Source organism: Coregonus lavaretus (assembly GCF_964263955.1).
Source record: "Coregonus lavaretus genome assembly, chromosome: 7".
Taxonomy (NCBI): Eukaryota; Metazoa; Chordata; class Actinopteri; order Salmoniformes; family Salmonidae; genus Coregonus; species Coregonus lavaretus.
In genome coordinates this window covers 11125941-11146617 of record NC_139994.1, presented here as the reverse complement: position 1 = coordinate 11146617, position 20677 = coordinate 11125941, and the positions used below count along the sequence as shown (strand labels likewise).

General features: G+C 44.7%; 1 protein-coding gene across 1 annotated transcript in view; it reads right to left on the bottom strand.

The window, feature by feature from the left end:
- The window catches only part of LOC311131885 (gamma-aminobutyric acid type B receptor subunit 2-like), a gene marked incomplete at both ends in the record, with an annotated part of 203946 nt that overhangs the window by 21799 nt on the left and 161470 nt on the right, over positions 1 to 20677 (bottom strand). The gene's annotated exons all lie outside the window — the stretch shown is intronic.

Genomic DNA, 20677 nt, shown 5'->3' with positions numbered 1-20677 from the left:
ACAGTCGCTATACACACACAAGTCTGCCGTAATGTTACCTAGCTGAGACAAAGGCTGCGTCCCAAATGGCACCCTATTCCCTATGTAGTACTCTATGTGGCCTAGGGTGGTCTAAGCTGCTGCCTCCAGATCTCATATACCGCTGCAGTATGGGTTTGAATACGGCCCACTGTTATTTCAGCACACTCTCTCCCCTATCTCTACCTCTTTACCTGTCTTATCCCATAAACAGAAAATATGTGAGGAGTGGGACTGCTCCAAGAAAATAAAGTAGTGCACTATATAGGGAATAGGGTGCCATTTGGAACGCAGCCAGAGCCAGATGACAACCTTGCATCAGAAACAATGACGTCAGAGCAACAAGTCTACAGAGATGACCGTTGGTACTTCTAATGTCCTAAAAGGAAACATAAAAGCTGCATGTACCGACTACACCGAAAGGGAACTTTAAAAGCATATCACGCCCAGACGTATGACCCTGCATATGGGGCCTGGTCAAAATATGTGAACGTAACCAACCAACAACGTGCCTCTGTCTCAGAGTATTTTGGGACGCCCAATAGTCCATTACCTCTGGGGTGATATTCAGAGATGGGAGTCGAGGGTTTCTTTCTACAAAAGCTGCCGGGGAAGAAAGTTGAAGTAGCGAGTGGTGACAACAAAGTGGGGCAGATGACGGAGGGGAGGGGACGCTATTTTTAATGGTATGTTCTGCCAATGATGCACACAGGAGAAAGGAGAGGAGGATGGGGGGAGAGGAGAAGAGAGGAGGACGCATAAATAAAGAGGTCATGGAACTCTGTGATATGATTAATGTCAAACTGTTGGCCAAACTGCTATTTTCAGTACAGATTACAGAACGAACCAGATAGGTACAATGTTCATTGCTCTGTGGTGCCTTTAAAAGGTAGAATCTGTTTTATTTACTGTTGTTCAATAGTGATTTAATTTCAAACATGAATTCAGTATTGTGGCTTTAACCCTTACCACATTAGGTCAAATGACAGAATACTAAACACCACCGAATAAGACAAAGACTTCTACGTCTCATGGAGCTCTGACGGTTTCTCCTATAAGTAGTCTTGGGCTACCTTCCAATATCCATACTGGCATGCCACTTAGAATGCATGCCCAATACATTACTTCATTAAAGTAGTTTACTAGTATGGACATTGGAACTGCGCCACTAGTGATAATATTAACCTGAAGAGCTAAACAGCTAAGCACAATCACCACCATGTATGCGTCCCAAAGGGCACCCTATTCACCCTATGGGTCCTGGTCAAAAGTATTGCACTACAAAAGAGAATAGGGTGCCATTTGGGATGCACAGCCTTCTACTGCTACCATTGCTGCTGCGACATGCCCTCTACAACTAATAACACTGATAAAACTTCTGTGTAAAATATGGAAAACTGGGCATCGGCATCCATGGGCTTCCATCCATCCAATCAGAGATCAGAACAGGCAGGAACATTAGAACCCTTTAGAACCCAAGGGAAGCTGTTTGGGGGTTGCCAAGCAACAGCCTGCAGCAGGCAGAGCCGAGGGGCCCAAAGCAGAGGCGGCAGCAGGAAGAGTGGCATGGAGGGAGAGAGGCAGGGAGGGAGAGAGGCATGGAGGGAGAGAGGCATGGAGGGAGAGAGGCAGGGAGGGAGAGAGGCAGGGAGGGAGAGATGCAGGGAGGGAGAGAGGCAGAGAGGGAGAGAGGCAGGAGGGAGAGAGGCATGGAGGGAGAGAGGCAGGGAGGGAGAGAGGCAGGGAGGGAGAGATGCAGGGAGGGAGAGAGGCAGGGAGGGAGAGAGGCAGGGAGAGATGCAGGGAGGGAGAGAGGCAGGGAGGGAGAGATGCAGGGAGGGAGAGAGGCAGGGAGGGAGAGAGGGTGAGATGCAGGGAGGCAGGGAGGCAGGGAGGGAAAGAGGCAGGGAGGGAGGGAGGGAGGGAGGGAGGGAGGGAGGGAGGGAGGGAGGGAGGGAGGCAGGCAGGGAGAGAGGCATGGAGGGAGAGAGGCATGGAGGGAGAGAGGCAGGGAGGGAGAGAGGCAGGGAGGGAGAGATGCAGGGAGGGAGAGAGGCAGGGAGGGAGAGAGGCAGGGAGAGATGCAGGGAGGGAGAGAGGCAGGGAGTGAGAGAGGCAGGGAGCGAGAGAGGCAGGGAGGGAGAGATGCAGGGAGGGAGAGAGGGTGAGATGCAGGGAGGCAGGGAGGCAGGGAGGGAGGCAGGGAGGGAGGGAGGGAGGGAGGGAGGGAGGGAGGGAGGGAGGGAGGGAGGGAGGGTGAGATGCAGGGAGGGAGGGAGGCAGGCAGGGAGGGAGAGAGGCAGGGAGGGAGAGAGGCAGGGAGGCAGGGAGGCAGGGAGTGAGAGAGGCAGGGAGCGAGAGAGGCAGGGAGGGAGAGATGCAGGGAGGGAGAGAGGGTGAGATGCAGGGAGGCAGGGAGGGAAAGAGGCAGGGAGGGAGAGAGGGTGAGATCTAGGACCAGCTTTCATTTCCCCAATCCTAACCTTCACCATTAGTGGGGAAAAAGTAACACAGACCAAAGATCAGCGTCTACAGCCAACTGCCCTCTGCCATCCTTCCATCTGATGTGACCATTGTTGAACTTTATGACTCGTCATAATCCCATTCCCGGGCTAATCCTTCTCGTACAGGGATGGTCCCTTGGCCTCCGCACCATGACACCAACACACACACACACACATGCACGCACGGCACGCATGCACACACGCACACACACACGCACACACACACAAACCAAATTGATAGCAATAGACAGAGGAAACTATGAAGACAGTGTAATTCCCTTGGTGGGCGATAAATCGGCGACTGATTTAAAAAGCAATGAACAAGCCCTGTTAGACAAGTCCAAAGGACTGATTTAATTTAACCATTCAGGTCCTCTAAGATAGACTAGATAGAACAGTAACCAACAGTAGATCTCTCTAAGATAGACTAAATATAGCAGTATCCTATAGTAGATCTCTCTAAGATAGACTAGATATAGCAGTATCCTATAGTAGATCTCTCTAAGATAGACTAGATATAGCAGTATCCTACAGAAGATCTCTCTAAGATGGACTAGATATAGCAGTATCCTACAGTAGATCTCTCTAAGATGGACTAGATATAGCAGTATCCTACAGTAGATCTCTCTAAGATAGACTAGATATAGCAGTATCCTATAGTAGATCTCTCTAAGATAGACTAGATATAGCAGTATCCTACAGAAGATCTCTCTAAGATGGACTAGATATAGCAGTATCCTACAGTAGATCTCTCTAAGATAGACTAGATATAGCAGTATCCTACAGTAGATCTCTCTAAGATGGACTAGATATAGCAGTATCCTACAGTAGATCTCTCTAAGATGGACTAGATATAGCAGTATCCTACAGTAGATCTCTCTAAGATGGACTAGATATAGCAGTATCCTACAGTAGATCTCTCTGGGATAGACTAGATATAGCAGTATCCTACAGTAGATCTCTCTGGGATAGACTAGATATAGCAGTATCCTACAGTAGATCTCTCTGGGATAGACTAGATATAGCAGTATCCTACAGTAGATCTCTCTGGGATAGACTAGATATAGCAGTATCCTACAGTAGATCTCTCTGGGATAGACTAGATATAGCAGTATCCTACAGTAGATCTCTCTGGGATAGACTAGATATAGCAGTATCCTACAGTAGATCTCTCTGGGATAGACTAGATATAGCAGTATCCTACAATAAATCTCTCTGGGATAGACTAGATATAGCAGTATCCTACAGTAGATCTCTCTGGGATAGACTAGATATAGCAGTATCCTACAGTAGATCTCTCTGGGATAGACTAGATATAGCAGTATCCTACAGTAGATCTCTCTGGGATAGACTAGATATAGCAGTATCCTACAGAAGATCTCTCTAAGATGGACTAGATATAGCAGTATCCTACAGTAGATCTCTCTAAGATAGACTAGATATAGCAGTATCCTACAGTAGATCTCTCTAAGATGGACTAGATATAGCAGTATCCTACAGTAGATCTCTCTAAGATGGACTAGATATAGCAGTATCCTACAGTAGATCTCTCTAAGATGGACTAGATATAGCAGTATCCTACAGTAGATCTCTCTGGGATAGACTAGATATAGCAGTATCCTACAGTAGATCTCTCTGGGATAGACTAGATATAGCAGTATCCTACAGTAGATCTCTCTGGGATAGACTAGATATAGCAGTATCCTACAATAAATCTCTCTGGGATAGACTAGATATAGCAGTATCCTACAGTAGATCTCTCTGGGATAGACTAGATATAGCAGTATCCTACAGTAGATCTCTCTGGGATAGACTAGATATAGCAGTATCCTACAGTAGATCTCTCTGGGATAGACTAGATATAGCAGTATCCTACAGAAGATCTCTCTAAGATGGACTAGATATAGCAGTATCCTACAGTAGATCTCTCTAAGATATACTAGATATAGCAGTATCCTACAGTAGATCTCTCTAAGATGGACTAGATATAGCAGTATCCTACAGTAGATCTCTCTAAGATGGACTAGATATAGCAGTATCCTACAGTAGATCTCTCTAAGATGGACTAGATATAGCAGTATCCTACAGTAGATCTCTCTGGGATAGACTAGATATAGCAGTATCCTACAGTAGATCTCTCTGGGATAGACTAGATATAGCAGTATCCTACAATAAATCTCTCTGGGATAGACTAGATATAGCAGTATCCTACAGTAGATCTCTCTAAGATGGACTAGATATAGCAGTATCCTACAGTAGATCTCTCTGGGATAGACTAGATATAGCAGTATCCTACAGTAGATCTCTCTGGGATAGACTAGATATAGCAGTATCCTACAGTAGATCTCTCTGGGATAGACTAGATATAGCAGTATCCTACAGTAGATCTCTCTGGGATAGACTAGATATAGCAGTATCCTACAGTAGAGCTCTCTGGGATAGACTAGATATAGCAGTATCCTACAGTAGATCTCTCTGGGATAGACTAGATATAGCAGTATCCTACAGTAGATCTCTCTGGGATAGACTAGATATAGCAGTATCCTACAGTAGATCTCTCTAAGATGGACTAGATATAGCAGTATCCTACAGTAGATCTCTCTAAGATGGACTAGATATAGCAGTATCCTACAGTAGATCTCTCTGGGATAGACTAGATATAGCAGTATCCTACAGTAGATCTCTCTGGGATAGACTAGATATAGCAGTATCCTACAGTAGATCTCTCTGGGATAGACTAGATATAGCAGTATCCTACAGTAGATCTCTCTGGGATAGACTAGATATAGCAGTATCCTACAGTAGATCTCTCTGGGATAGACTAGATATAGCAGTATCCTACAATAAATCTCTCTGGGATAGACTAGATATAGCAGTATCCTACAGTAGATCTCTCTGGGATAGACTAGATATAGCAGTATCCTACAGTAGATCTCTCTAAGATAGACTAGATATAGCAGTATCCTACAGTAGATCTCTCTAAGATGGACTAGATATAGCAGTATCCTACAGTAGATCTCTCTGGGATAGACTAGATATAGCAGTATCCTACAGTAGATCTCTCTGGGATAGACTAGATATAGCAGTATCCTACAGTAGATCTCTCTGGGATAGACTAGATATAGCAGAATCTTACAGTAGATCTCTCTAAGATAGACTAGATATAGCAGTATCCTACAGTAGATCTCTCTAAGATGGACTAGATATAGCAGTATCCTACAGTAGATCTCTCTGGGATAGACTAGATATAGCAGTATCCTACAGTAGATCTCTTTGGGATAGACTAGATATAGCAGTATCCTACAGTAGATCTCTCTGGGATAGACTAGATATAGCAGTATCCTACAGTAGATCTCTCTGGGATAGACTAGATATAGCAGTATCCTACAGTAGATCTCTCTGGGATAGACTAGATATAGCAGTATCCTACAATAAATCTCTCTGGGATAGACTAGATATAGCAGTATCCTACAGTAGATCTGTCTGGGATAGACTAGAGCCCTCAAACTCAACTCTGGACCTCAAAGTCAGTTCTACTGTGTTTTTTTCTCATTGTTCCACTCTAATCAGGGACTGATTTAGACCTGGGACACCAGGTGGGTGCAATTAATGATCAGGTTGAACAGAAAACCACCAGGCTCCGGACCACTCAGGTCATTCAGCTCCTGGGAAGGGAGGAAGGAACACTCAGGGGCAATAAATGGACAGAATCAACAAAAGGTTCAATTCAATTGTAAAATATGTTTCCCCCTCTGGAGAATGGGGGAACAGTATGAACTCAGACTTCAAACGATGGGACTTCAAACACACACGGGCGCACAAATACACACGGGCGCGTGCACACACACGGGCGCGTGCACACACACACGCATACACAAACACACACACCTGGCGTGTTTGGTTCCTGCTGGAAGCTGCCCTAACTGAGTTATTAGAATCTAAATGCATCATTAGACCAGGCAGCTAACCCTGAACATTGTTTCCATTTAAATATGCAAATCACGCATTAATCCGCGCACTATGTCAGATTCCTCCCTTTGTTGTCGGAGCCCAAATGATTTTATTGCAGCTATTCATTAATTTAATGCTCCATCATAACCCAGTTTTAATCAGAGCACCCATCTGCCGCCTGGGCTGGTTAGCTGGGACACACACACGCATACACCCCCCCCCCCCCCCCCCCCCCCCCCCCCCCCCGCCACCCCACCCCCCACAACAGCCCTGCAAGCCTTTGTGGGATACATCCACTTCCACCTCTAAACTAACAGCAAATTTCTTATCCAGAGGACATAATTGAGATTTGTGGCTCGACGGGCCATCATACATCGTGGTTGAGCCAAGGACACACACGACAAGAGCACCACCCAGGATAAGCCATCAGATATAACAAGACATTAGAGCACCCTCTCTTCTCGCCCTTCTTGCAGGAAGAGAGGCACAGGAAGCATCCCAAATGGTATCCTATTCCCTATATAGTGCACTACTTTTGACTAGAGCCCTGGTCAAAAGTAGCAAACTACGTAGGGAATAGGGTGTCATTTGGGACGCAAGCAAACACAGTCCAAACAGAGAAACATGGAGTCTGGCTCTCCTCCAGCAGCAGATGTATGGCTGTAGGAGCCGACTCAAGAATAAGACACTGACAGCATATTTACACACACAGACACTAAGATGGTGTGTGTGTGTGTGTGTGTGTGTGTGTGTGTGTGTGTGTGTGTGTGTATGCGTGTGTGCGTATTCTACAGCTACAGCCCACTACTATACTACACTCTACAGCCAACTACTATACTATACAGCTACAGCCAACTGCTATACTCTACAGCCAACTACTATACTATACAGCTACAGCCAACTGCTATACTCTACAGCCAACTACTATACTTTACTATACAGCTACAGCCAACTATTATACTATACTCTACAGCCAACTACTATACTATACAGCTACAGCCAACTGCTATACTCTACAGCCAACTACTATACTTTACTATACAGCTACAGCCAACTACTATACTATACTCTACAGCCAACTACTATACTATACAGCTACAGCCAACTGCTATACTCTACAGCAAACTACTATACTTTACTATACAGCTACAGCCCACTACTATACTATACAGCTACAGCCCACTACTATACTATACAGCTACAGCCCACTACTATACTATACAGCTACAGCCAACTGCTATACTCTACAGCCAACTACTATACTTTACTATACAGCTACAGCCAACTACTATACTATACTCTACAGCCAACTACTATACTATACAGCTACAGCCAACTGCTATACTCTACAGCCAACTACTATACTATACAGCTACAGCCCACTACTATACTATACTCTACAACCCACTACTATACTATACAGCTACAGCCCACTACTATACTATACTCTACAGCCAACTACTATACTATACAGCTACAGCCAACTACTATACTATACTCTACAGCCAACTACTATACTATACAGCTACAGCCAACTGCTATACTCTACAGCCAACTACTATACTTTACTATACAGCTACAGCCCACTACTATACTATACAGTTACAGCCCACTACTATCCTATACAGCTACAGCCCACTATTATATTCTACAGCTACAGCCCACTACTATACTCAGTCTCTACATCCCACTACTATACTATACAGCTAAAGCCCACTACTATACTATACAGCTACAGCCCATTACTATACTCTACAACTACAGTCCACTACTATACTATACTCTACATCCCACTACTATCCTATACAGCTACAGCTCAATACTACACTATACAGCTACAGCCCACTATTATATTCTACAGCTACAGCCCACTACTATACTATACAGCTACATCCCATTACTATACTCTACAACTACAGTCCACTACTATACTATACAGCTACAGCCCATTACTATACTCTACAACTACAGTCCACTACTATACTATACTCTACATCCCACTACTATCCTATACAGCTACAGCTCAATACTACACTATACAGCTACAGCCCACTATTATATTCTACAGCTACAGCCCACTACTATACTATACAGCTACATCCCATTACTATACTCTACAACTACAGTCCACTACTATACTATACAGCTAAAGCCCACTACTATACTATACAGCTACAGCCCATTACTATACTCTACAACTACAGTCCACTACTATACTATACAGCTAAATCTCACTACTATACTATACAGATACAGCCCACTACTATACTATACTCTACATCCCACTACTATACTATACAGCTACAGCCCACTACTATACTATACTATACAATTACAGCCCACTACTATACTATACTCTAAGCCCACTACTATACTATACAGATACAGCCCACTACTATACTATACAGCCCACTATTATACTCAGTATCTAGAGCTACAGCCAACTACTATAATCAACTACTATAGTATAGTAGTGCTACAGCACACTATTATACTATACTCTACAGCCCACTACTATACTATACTATATTCTACAGGCCATTACTATACTATACTCTATAGCCCACTACTATACTATACACCTACAGCACACTACTATACTATACTCTACAGCCAACTACTATACTATACAGCTACATCCCACTACTATACTATAATCTACAGCCCACTACTATACTATACAGCTACAGACCACTACTATACTATACTCTACAACCCACTAATATACTATACTCTACATCACACTACTATACTATACTCTGCAGCTACAACCCACTACTATACTATACAGCTAAAGCCCACTACTACAAACTAGGGCCAGCCTAAAAATATCCCCCAACATAAAGGGCTGCTTCCGGGACACAGACTAGGCCTAGTCCTGGAATAAACATGCATTTTAATGGAGAATCTCTATTGAGAATGATATTTAGTATTGGACTAGGCTTAATCTGTGCATGGGAAACCATCCTTAAATCAACGGCATAAATCAAGTATGTAATCACTCTTTTTCCTGTGTTGATCCTGTCACACCCTGATGTATGGGACTCTAGTATGTTGAGTTAGGGTGTGGAGTTCTACGTTGTATTTTCTATGTTCTCTTTCTAGGTTGTGTATTTCTATGTTTGGCCGGGTGTGATTCCCAATCAGAGGCAGCTGTCGCTCGTTGTCTCTGATTGGGGATCATACTTAAGTAGCCTGTTGGCACTCATTAGTTGTGGGTTCTTGTTCCGTGTTAGAGGCTTGTATTGTGGTTAGCCTTCGGACTTCACGTTACGTTGTTTTGTTCGTGTGTTTATCGTTGTAATAAACATGTATGCTTTTCACGCTGCGCCTTGGTCTGACCCGTCCTTAAACGATGGTGACAGATCCAGTGCTCTACATAGTATCCCAACGTCCTGCCATGTACTGTAACACATCCGTTTTTACAGTCATCCCATTTACTGGTAGGCCATATCACTATCACTATATCTCCAGCATTAGCTGTGTGTGTGTGTGTGAGTGTGTGTGTGTACGTGCTTGTGTGTGTGTGCGTGCATGCGCGCAGCGTTTAGATAGGGTCTATATTGATTAAACTCCAGCTAGGTTGTATCATATTTTACCCCGGATATTATCCTGCATGTTAACATTCATTAAACAGGAGCTGCTATTTAGCAAAGCCAATGAGATGAGCAAGAGGTGCAATATGTGTTGTGTGTGTTTGTGTGTGTGTATGTGCATGTGTGTGTGTGTATGTATGTATGTGTGTGTGTGTGTGTGTGTGTGTGTGCGTTTGTGTTTGACAGTGTTATTTTGCTTGGAGAGATATTGCCACGCTCCAGGACCTAATAACATCAAATGAAACTATGATTCAACACAATATTAACACAAATTATAATGACCGGTTTAATTTGTCGCACAGAACAGGATGCAATCTTCTTATCTTTTTCTTGTGCTTGTGTGTGTGCTTTAGTTTTACAAAAACAATTAAACTAGCAACGCACATGCCCCGCCCACCTGAGGATCTGTCTTTTTTAGCCATCTATTTCCTGTGTTTGAGGGGTGCAAAATCCGCTTGTCACTTACATCTCGCTGGATTGATTACTTTAATTTTACTCCTGCGACTCTTTCATACTCTTGCTTGTGCCTGTCGTGTTTTCACATTAACGTTACGACCGTGGAAATGTTTGTAATGACCTGTCAAACACACCCGGTAATGGCTGAAATGGGCTCAATGGAATACATTGTGTTTCCGTTGCATCTATAAGAATGTTAAAGCTTCGGCTGGGATTTAACATATCATCTTGACATGACAATCATAATCATCTTTACATCACAAGAAAGATAAGAAAGATAACTTTATTTTGATGGGTTCAGGGATTCATTTTTTGTGGAATTGAAAAAATTTATCATTTGATATAGTTGAAATGTTTACAATTAAACGAAATCAATTTACGAAAATGAACACTCAGATTATAGTGATATTCTGTTTGACCTCGCAAACAATGTAAAGTATGTATAGATGGGTGTAATCTAGAGCCAAGCGTGTTGATTTTTAATCTGAGGATATCCTGCTATTGACACACTTGTTGAATTATGCAACAGAACGTGACAACAACAGTAATTAATGAAGCAGTCTAGACAGCGCAGGTGAGTACAGGTAGGCCTTCTAGACAGAGGATGTTTTAGTGGTTGCAGCCCTGTTCCAACCCTTTATGTTAATGTTTTCATATATGCAAATACACCCAGTGTATTTTTGCAAATGATGAACATATAATTTTCTTTATTTTAACACAAAATAAAAAATAAATACCTGATACCATTAGAAAATGTATATACACTACATGGCCAAAAGTGACTTTCAATGTGGCACCGTCATAGGATGCCACCTTTCCAACAAGTCAGTTCGTCAAATTTCTGCCCTGCTAGAGCTGCCCCGGTCAACTGTTAGTGCTGCCACAATGAAGACTAGATTCCAGTTCTCTGAATTTTTTAAATCTTTACCATCTACATGGATTCATCATGATCCTGCAGTACCCATGATGCATTACCCATGACAGCCAGTGAAGAGAGGGACAACCTCTCAACCTCTCCTCTCCTCCCAGCAGAGGGACAACTAAACCACATTAATCTCTTTCTTATAATATCTCTCTCTCTCTCTCTCTCTCTCTCTCTCTCTCTCTCTCTCTCTCTCTCTCTCTCTCTCTCTCTCTCCTCCCCCCTCCCTCCCTCCCTCCCTCCATCCCTCCCTCATCTCCCTCTCTCATCTCCCTCTCTCATCTCCCTCTCTCATCTCCCTCTGCCACTGCTAGCTGAGAGTGCAATAATTGAGTCCTTTGAGGCCTGGTTGCTATGAGCCCTGTGTTATGGCTGTTTAATTGCTGTGCTGTGTTTAATTGGTTGTGTTATGCTCAGAAACAGAGCTGGTCTCTACTGTATCTCTGTAGTCTGTAGCCTGTAGTCCTATGTTGATACTGGGAACTCTCTATGTAGGTTATGTTCTCCAAGGACTAGTCTACTGTACGCTCAAATATGTCAGTGGTCTGTCTGTGGGTACTGCGTATGTATTGATGTATGGTGTATTTCAAACCTCTCATCCTCCCTCTATTTATCATCATCCTCCTCTACTCCAGGTTATATCTCTTATTTCCTCTTCTATCTCTTTAGTTGTTCAGTTCTGCCTGGTGTCTGTAGCTGTAGAGGGGGAGAGCTAACGAGAGCAGACAGTGTGAAACGTCCCCCGTGCTCCTGAGCCAGGCCACCTGATCAGCGGCAGCGCTCGTCCTCAGGTGAGAGGACCTCCTCGCCCTCTCTCTCTCTCTCTCTCTCTCTCTCTATATATATATATATATATATATATATATATACATATATATATATATATATATATATATATATATATATATATATATATATATATATATATCTTTCCCTCCCTCTCTCTCTCTCTGTTCTCCTGGTCCCCTGATCCTGGTCTAAGAGCTCTCTGGCATACTGTAAATACAGGCCCACTTCACGGCACACACACACATCAACACACACAAATGCACGCATGTACACCCACAACACACACACACACAAAAACAACCAGGCCCACACACACATACACAAACAAGCCCTATCCACACAAACACACCCAGCCAGTGAGAGGAGAGAGAGCAGAGTGAGTCAGAGAGCATGTATCTGCATGTATCTGAATATGTGTGTGTGTATGTGCCTGCCTGCCTATGTGTATAGCACTTGTACTTGTACAGCACTGAGGTGGTTCAGGGCTCAAAGATAGCAGCCAGCCAGCCAGCCAGCCAGCCAGACAAGGCTGAGAGATTTACAGACTGAGGCAGGAAGCATGATCACGGCTCTGCAACATCAATGCTAGGCAGGAAATCCATAAGAGCCCCATAGTTAATTATCCAATCTGTCAAAGCCTGGCCTCCCCAAGGACATCCACCAATCACAGCCCTGAGTCATTCTACCTGAGTCATGAGCAGGGGAGGGGCTTTGGAGTAGGGTGAAGTTGCCCTAAGATGCTGATCTTGGGTCAGTTTTGCATTTCCCCACTAATGGTTAAGGTTAGGATTGGGGATGGAAAGCTGATCCTAGATTTATATCTAGGAGAAACTTCCTCGTGCCAAGGATGAGCTCCAAGGGATGGTGATGGGATACAGGACAACAAGAATGTTGTGTATTCTAGAACTACTTTCTTTGAATATAGCTGATGTTTACGTGCTCAAACGTTTATATTTTAGGATTGATTGGTTTAGCGTCAACGGCAACTCTGTGGTTGTTGTTGACACTTGATCTTACTCAAAATAAGGATTTACATAAAGGTATGAGTGTTGGGGGTTTGGAGAGGGTTGTAGGGACAACGGCCAATGGTGACTATTAATTTACCAAGGGTGCTTTCACACACTGTAGAGTTCTACTCCAACCTCAGAGCCCATACTTCAGAGATCATGAGCAAAACTAACCAGCTCACATCCACAAATCCACATCACACAGGAAATGGAATGGTAACCGTGTCAGAGGTGCACTTTCATAACATCTTTGACTCCTGTCAAAAAATGGAACTGTCCCCAAAAAACTTGCGAGATAACTATTTTTCTTGTCGAGCACACTCCTGTGTTACGAGCACAAATGGTCAATCCAGCAAATTGGATTTCCTTGGACGTGGTACTGCAGCCATATTGTTGTCAGAGGGAAGGTGGGTACTGGACCCTAGCAGTGTTTATGATTCAGGGAGCTGAGGCTGAAACACACACACACTGTTTGGCCTGCTTTCTAGTTGACAATACTAGTGTATCCACATAGCGTAGTACAGGAGGAGGAGGAAGGAGGAGGCCCATATTTATTTTCTTTATAGAGGCTGCTCTCCCTCCCTCTGGTCCACTCCCTCCCTCTCTCTGGTACACTCCCTCCCTCCCTCTGGTTAACTCCCTCCCTCCATCTGGTCCAATCCCTCCCTCTCTCTGGTCCAATCCCTCCCTCCCTCTGGTCCAATCCCTCCCTCCCTCCCTCTTTTTCCTATAATGGCTAAGGTGCTGAAGACATAGCAAAGATACTTTGCAGGGGATGTTTTATAGGCCTATACCTTGTGGAAATGGTATGTACACAGTATTGATTGATAATAATGACGTGGAACAGTATCATTCAGTATCATTACTGGCTAGTTGGATATTTATCTTAGACTGTTTCCCTGGTGCTGAGATGCAAAGAATTCTCAGGGTGAGTTCCAGGCCGACTTCACTGTCAGATTGTTATATCATATGATGCGGTTAGCTGATATGTTAAACATCTATCCAGGTGTTGGGAGATTTGGCATGCGCCTGCAATGTAGTCAGCCTGGAACTCGGCCTTAATCTTCATGGCGTAGTAACTAACATGGACACCATCTATTCATTTGTTTCAATGGATCGAAATGCTAATTTCTGTTTCAATTTGAGTGGCAAAATTGCTCTGTAGCTTAGACACTTCCTCTTCTAACTACACTACTTAACACAAATCACTAGTCCCAAAGTTAATCCTTTGCCCTTACTGTCCTGACAGCCCTTATTTCTCTCACTTCCCTTCTGTTCCATTTGCCTTCATTATAATCCGTCTGGCTGGCAGAGTTAGAGAAGTGATGATGATAGCTGCTGGGTCTTCCCTGAGGGAGCCAACACCTCAGCTTTGTTTAAGGGACCAGGAACATGCGGCGTGGTGGAGGAGTGGAGGGATGGGGAGGGGGGCACAGAGGCTCACAGGCCATGGTTCTCTCTCTCCCTTGCTCTCGCTCTCTTTTTCTCTCTCACTCCCTCTATCCCTCTCTCCCTCCCTCCCTCCCTCCCTCCTCGTTCTCGCTCTCCCCCACTCCCTCCCTCCCTCCCTGGCATGCTTGTCTCTGTCCTGGCATCATGTCAGAAGGGAGTGGGGAAGGAGAGGGAGTGGGGAGGAGAGGGGCTCCGATTCACCCGACTGTCTGTCTGTGTTGTCTGTGCTGCCTGGCTGGCAGGCTGTCTGTCTGTTCCTACTGCCTGTCAGATGGTCAGAGTGGGTTTATTATCGGGGGATCAGCTGCTTGGGCTGGAGACACAGGCAGGCCATCACCAGATGGGTACGGGTGGGCAGGTGCTGCGGTGACCAGCCTGGGTTGATGCCCACCAGAGGGGGCACCAAAGGGCTGGCGCTGCAAGCGGGAGCTTAGTGGTGGGGGAATGGGGCGGCAGGGGGTAAATAAAGCATATGACCTACACGCAACAATGTCTGCATCCCAAATGGAACCCTATTCCCTACATAGGGAAAAGTAGTGCACTATATAGTAGTGCCATTTGGGACACATCCATAGTCATGGTAGTTCATGGTAGAAAAACTGCTGCTGAGGATGTGTAGAGAATAAAAGGGACCATTCTGATTGTACTGATCCAGTCATAGTAGGCCTATATGCCAGTGTTGCCAGTAACAAAATGGGCTAAGTGTGACCAGCTTAAATACAAAGACACAAACTGGAGCGTATCATGATCCTTCTGCCGAGCTGAATGAATGAGATTCATTAAAACTGAACCATCTTAATTATATCCATACATCTCACACTAATGATTTCTCTGAAGGGTTTCGTTTCTCCCATTTTACATTTTAGTCATTTAGCAGACGCTCTTATTCAGTCATATTAAGTAACATTTTCCTCAATAAAGTGGATATCAGAAAAGTCATTGGGGGAAAAAAGTCAAGGTGAGGACGGGGTTGTGAGGCAGAGTGCTGTGGGATCTCTCTCATCCTCCCTCCCTCCTTCTCTCCCTCCTCCCTCAACCTATCCCTCCCTCCCTCCTTCCTTCTCTACCTCCCTTCCTCCCTCTGTCATTTTCACTCAGTCCATAATTTCCTACTTCCTTCTCTCCCTCCTTCTCTCCCTCCCTCCCTCCTTTTTTTCCCCCTGATTGATAAGGTAACAGGGTTCAAGCAGGGCTGTTCGCTCCCTCTTTGTAATGAAGGTTTAGGGTTAGGGTTACAATTAGGGTTAGGATAAGGGGTTAGTGGTCAGGTTTAGGGTTAGGAGTTAGGTTTAGGGTTTGGGTTAGGGTTACGGTTAGGGTTACGGTTAGGGTTACGGTAAGGTTTAGGGAAAATAGGATTTGGAATGGACATTTATTTTAGGTCCCCACGAGGATATAACAAAATGTATGTGTGTGTGTGTGGTGTTGTGTGTGTTTCTAAACACACACCATCTCATCTCACCAGCAGAAGCCACGAGACGATGGAGTTGAGCGGCGACTAGTGTGGGCGGACTGGAGCTCCGACGTCGCATCAAAAACGACTGATTTCAGCACCCAAAGAATAGCCCGCAATTACACATGACATTGTTCTGTGTAATTGTGGGCTATTCTTTGAGTGCTGAAACCTCTATGGAGGTTAATTACTGTACAGATGGCTGACAGGAGGTAGGGCGGAAGAATGTGGGGGTGGGGTGGGGGGCTGGTGGCATGCCTGGGAGATAACAGTACGGCTCTGTCATCTGGGGAGAATATCCTCCCTCTCTCTCTCTCTCTCTCTCTCTCTCTCTCTCTCTTTCTACTCATTAACCTCCCTCTAAACAGCACCAGAGCCCTGTGAACATCACTCCATCTATCTCTCCATCCATCTCCATCTCTCTCCGTCTCTCTCTATCTCTATCTTTTCTCTATCTTTCTTTATTCTTTATTAGGCCAGCATCGCTGCCTCGTATGACAGGCTTCAGGTTCAGGTGCAGAGGATATCAGCATCACATCTATCCGTCTCTCTCTCTCTCTCTCTCTCTCTCTCTCTCCACCTTTCCCCTTCTCATGGTCTATCTCTTGTCTCCTATATAAAAAAAAAACAGATGACAGGACTAGGGGATAAACTTAATTCTATCATACTGTCTTTTCACCCCCCCCCCCCCCCCCCCCCCCCCGTGTTTCTGCATCCCTCGTCCACTCTTTCTCTTACCCTCTATCTCATTTACCACCTTTCCTAACCTCATGCTCGCTTACCCAAAATGGAGCGTATTTTCTTCTCACATTTCATCACCTCACACAGAGCCTGCCTGCTATGTGACAGCTGGTAATAAGAAATACACCACAGAGAAACAATCACTTGATTTAACAGCCAGATAAACAAGAGATTGACACATGATCGCTGATGACTAATTAACACTCACTGAGAGGCCCACTCTGTGATATTTACAGTCGTTTTTGACCGTTTAAATTACTGATTTACCCATTGATTCTTGAAGTATATCACTTATAAATGGCTTGTTATGAAACCAAGTGTCTTTCAATCTACGGAGTAGGCCTTTAATGTAACTTTAAACAGTCATTATATCATATATCAAGCACACAGCCATGCAATTTCCATAGACAAACATTGGCAGTAGAATGGCCTTACTGAAGAGCTCAGTGACTTTCAAGGTGGCACCGTCATAGGATGCCACCTTTCCAACAAGTCAGTTCGTCAAATTTCTGCCCTGCTAGAGCTTCCCCGGTCAACTGTAAATGCTGTTATTGTGAAGTGGAAACTTCTAGGAGCAACAACGGCTCAGCCTAAAAGTGGTAGGCCATACAAACTCACAAAATGGGACTGGCGAGTGCTGAAGCGCGCAGCTTCAGGACTGACATGGACCAGGGGATGGGAGAGTGTGAGTGTGTGTGTGTGTGACTGCGTGGGTGTGTGTGAGACAGTGAGTGTGTGTTAGTGCGTGTGTGTGTGTGTGTGTGTGTGTGTGTGTGTGTGTGTGTGTGTGTGTGTGTGTGTGTGAGTGCGTGCGTGCGTGCGTGCGAGTGTGTGTGTAGGGAGTCAGGGAGAGGAAACTGAGATACTAAACTAAAACCTGAAACCATGGAAACCATGTCATGATGCTTTTGTGTTGTAGATACTGTATGTGGTAGTAGAGTAGTGGCCTGAGGGCACACACTTAATGTGTTGTGAAATCTGTTGTGAAATGTATTGTAATGTTTTAAAAATTTTATATAACTGACTTAATTTTTCCGGACCCCAGGAAGAGTAGCTGCTGCCTTGTCAGGAACTAATGGGGATTTATAATAAATACTAATACAAATGTGAATGACTGATCTTTCCCACATCAAATCCGACTGTTACTGATTTTGAATACACTGTCAGGGGAGTGAGATGTAAAATCCGTTTCAAGGGTTTCTCCAATGCAGAGCAAAGCACTGTGTTGCACGAAAAAATATATTTCTTATAGTATTTTAGCAGTACTTTATAGTTATACAACTATAGATCAAAGGAGATTTAGCAATTTATGTTTAATAATTTTCCTCTACAGTTTAGATTCCATCACAGACAAAAAAAAAACACACAAAAAAACACGTCATTTCTTTAAAGAGCATTATTAATATTAACGTAAGGCAGGCAAACTGACATAACAGCATCCTCCCTAAAACGTGTGTGCACCCAGGCGCCGTTTTAAAGCCCTGTCAAGATGAAAGTGGGGAAATTCACAGAGGTCAAATCTAATCTCACCTCACGTTGACAAACGTCCAGTGGGTCCTTTGAAGACTTTTCATGAAATTACAGCAACTTAGGCTGCGTCCCAAATGGCACCCTATTCTCTATATGGTGCACTACTTTGACTAGAGCCACCCTATTCTGTGCACTATGTACAGAATTGGTGTGCCATTTGGGACACAACCTTAATCAGGACAGGGTGGAGAGGGAGGGTTGAGGGGAGCTGTATCTCTCAGTCACAAATCACCTGAGGCACCCCGTTGTGTGTGTGTGTGTGTGTGTGTGTGTGTGTGTGTGTGTGTGTGTGTTTGTGTGTGTGTACCCCGCTGTGCCCAATACATCACCCCAGATAGACCTGGAACTCATTTGTCATACACAGAGAGAGGAACAGGACACAACTCGCTTTATCCACACCGCAGCGACACCATAGACATAGAAGTACTAGAACGAGGGTCCCCATTTCAGTAAATGAGGCCATAATGGGTGGACTTCTATTTTTTAAATTTTGTTATTCTCTATTTCTATCTGAGAGAAGTAGGTATCCTCCTTTTGAAAGTATAAGATGTTCTGTATGTATACAAGGAGAGTTAGATGAAGGCATTTGAGTGTTGGTTTGTACATACACTGACCAGGTGAATCCAGGTGAAAGCTGTGATCCCTTATTGATGTCACTTGTTAAATCCACTTCAATCAGTGTAGATGAAGGAGAGGAGACAGGTTAAAGAAGGATTTTTAAGCCTTGAGACAATTGAGACATGGATTGTGTATGTGTGCCATTCAGAGGGTAAATGGGCAAGACAAAAGATTTAAGTGCCTTTGAATGGGGCCAGGCGCACCGGTTTGTGTTAAGAACTGCAAGGCTGCTGGGTTTTTTCATGCTCAACAGTTTCCCATGTGTATCAAGAATGGTAAACCACCCAAAGGACATCCAGCCAACTTGACACAACTGTGGGAAGCATTGGCGTCAACATGGATCAGCATCCTTGTGGAACTCTCTCGACACTTTGTAGAGTCCATGCCCCGACAAATTGAGGCTGCAAAAGTAGGGGGGTGCAACTCAATATTAGGAAGGTGTTCCTAATGTTTGGTATACTCAGTGTATTTCTTCCACAGTAATATGGGCCCACATAGAAGGCTACAGCAGGTGTGGTGCTATGTTCGTTTGGTGTGTACACTCTTAGAAAAAAGGGTTCCAAGAGGGTTCTTCGGCGCTCCCCATAGGAGAACCCTTTTTGGGTTCCATGTAGAACCCTCTGTGGAAAGGGTTCAACATGGAACCCAAAAGGGTTCTACCTGGAACCAAAAAGGGTTCTTCAAAGGGTTATCCTATGGGGACAGCCAAAGAACCCTTTTAGGTTCTAGGCACCTTTTCTTCTAAGAGTGTACATCTTATTTCTAGAGCCTGGAGTTATGTTTTGACCATGTGACATTAACAGGAAAAAACCTAGGTTCTTATTATAGACCAAAAGTTATAGCCTCCTCTAACTAGGGCCCTGAGTTTCTCTTTGTCAGACTGCAAAAATAAAAAATAAACTCACGTCCCTATCATACACTACTTCCTACACAGAAACAGAGACGTTGAGGTCTCAGATCATTTGTGGTAGACCAGATGTCTGTTCGATAACGTTCCTGGTGGCACAGTACGGTGACAGTCCTGCAGTGTCACCAGCTGTTTGCGTCACACTCTCCCTCGCCGCCCTGCGCAGCCATTGCGTTTTTTAGACACCTCCGCCCGCCGTTCCCCCCTCCTCTCCTCCTTCTCCTCTCATCCCTTACTCCTCTCAGCACAGCAGGCAGCTAGCCTGGGCCAGGGGCGGACATCCATCTCTTCATCTCAGAGTAAAGCTGATCCGCCAGCAGCCTACTCTCCACCTCTGTCCCTTCCACTCTCCTTATCCCTCCGCCTCCCTCCCTCCCTGCCTCCCTCTCTAGGATCCCTCTACAGTACAGTAGGTGTCTGGTATCTGGTAAAGAGCAGTGATGCGGGCTCAAGCTCCCCAGTGAAAATAACCTCCCTCCCTCCCTCCCTCTTTGCCTCCCTCTCTGCCTGCCTCCCTGCCACCTTCCCTCCCTCCCTGCCTGCCTTTTACTATCTGTACTCCTGGATGTGCTGAGGCAGAACTTAAGGTTTGTACAGGTAGTGGCAAAGTGCTCCCATCTCCCCCATCAGTGGCTGACCTTGCTCTCCTGCTACCTGATGAACAGTGGTTTGTGTGGAGGGGGAGGGGAGGTGTGTGTGTGTGTGTGTGTGTGTGAATGTGCTCATGCACTTA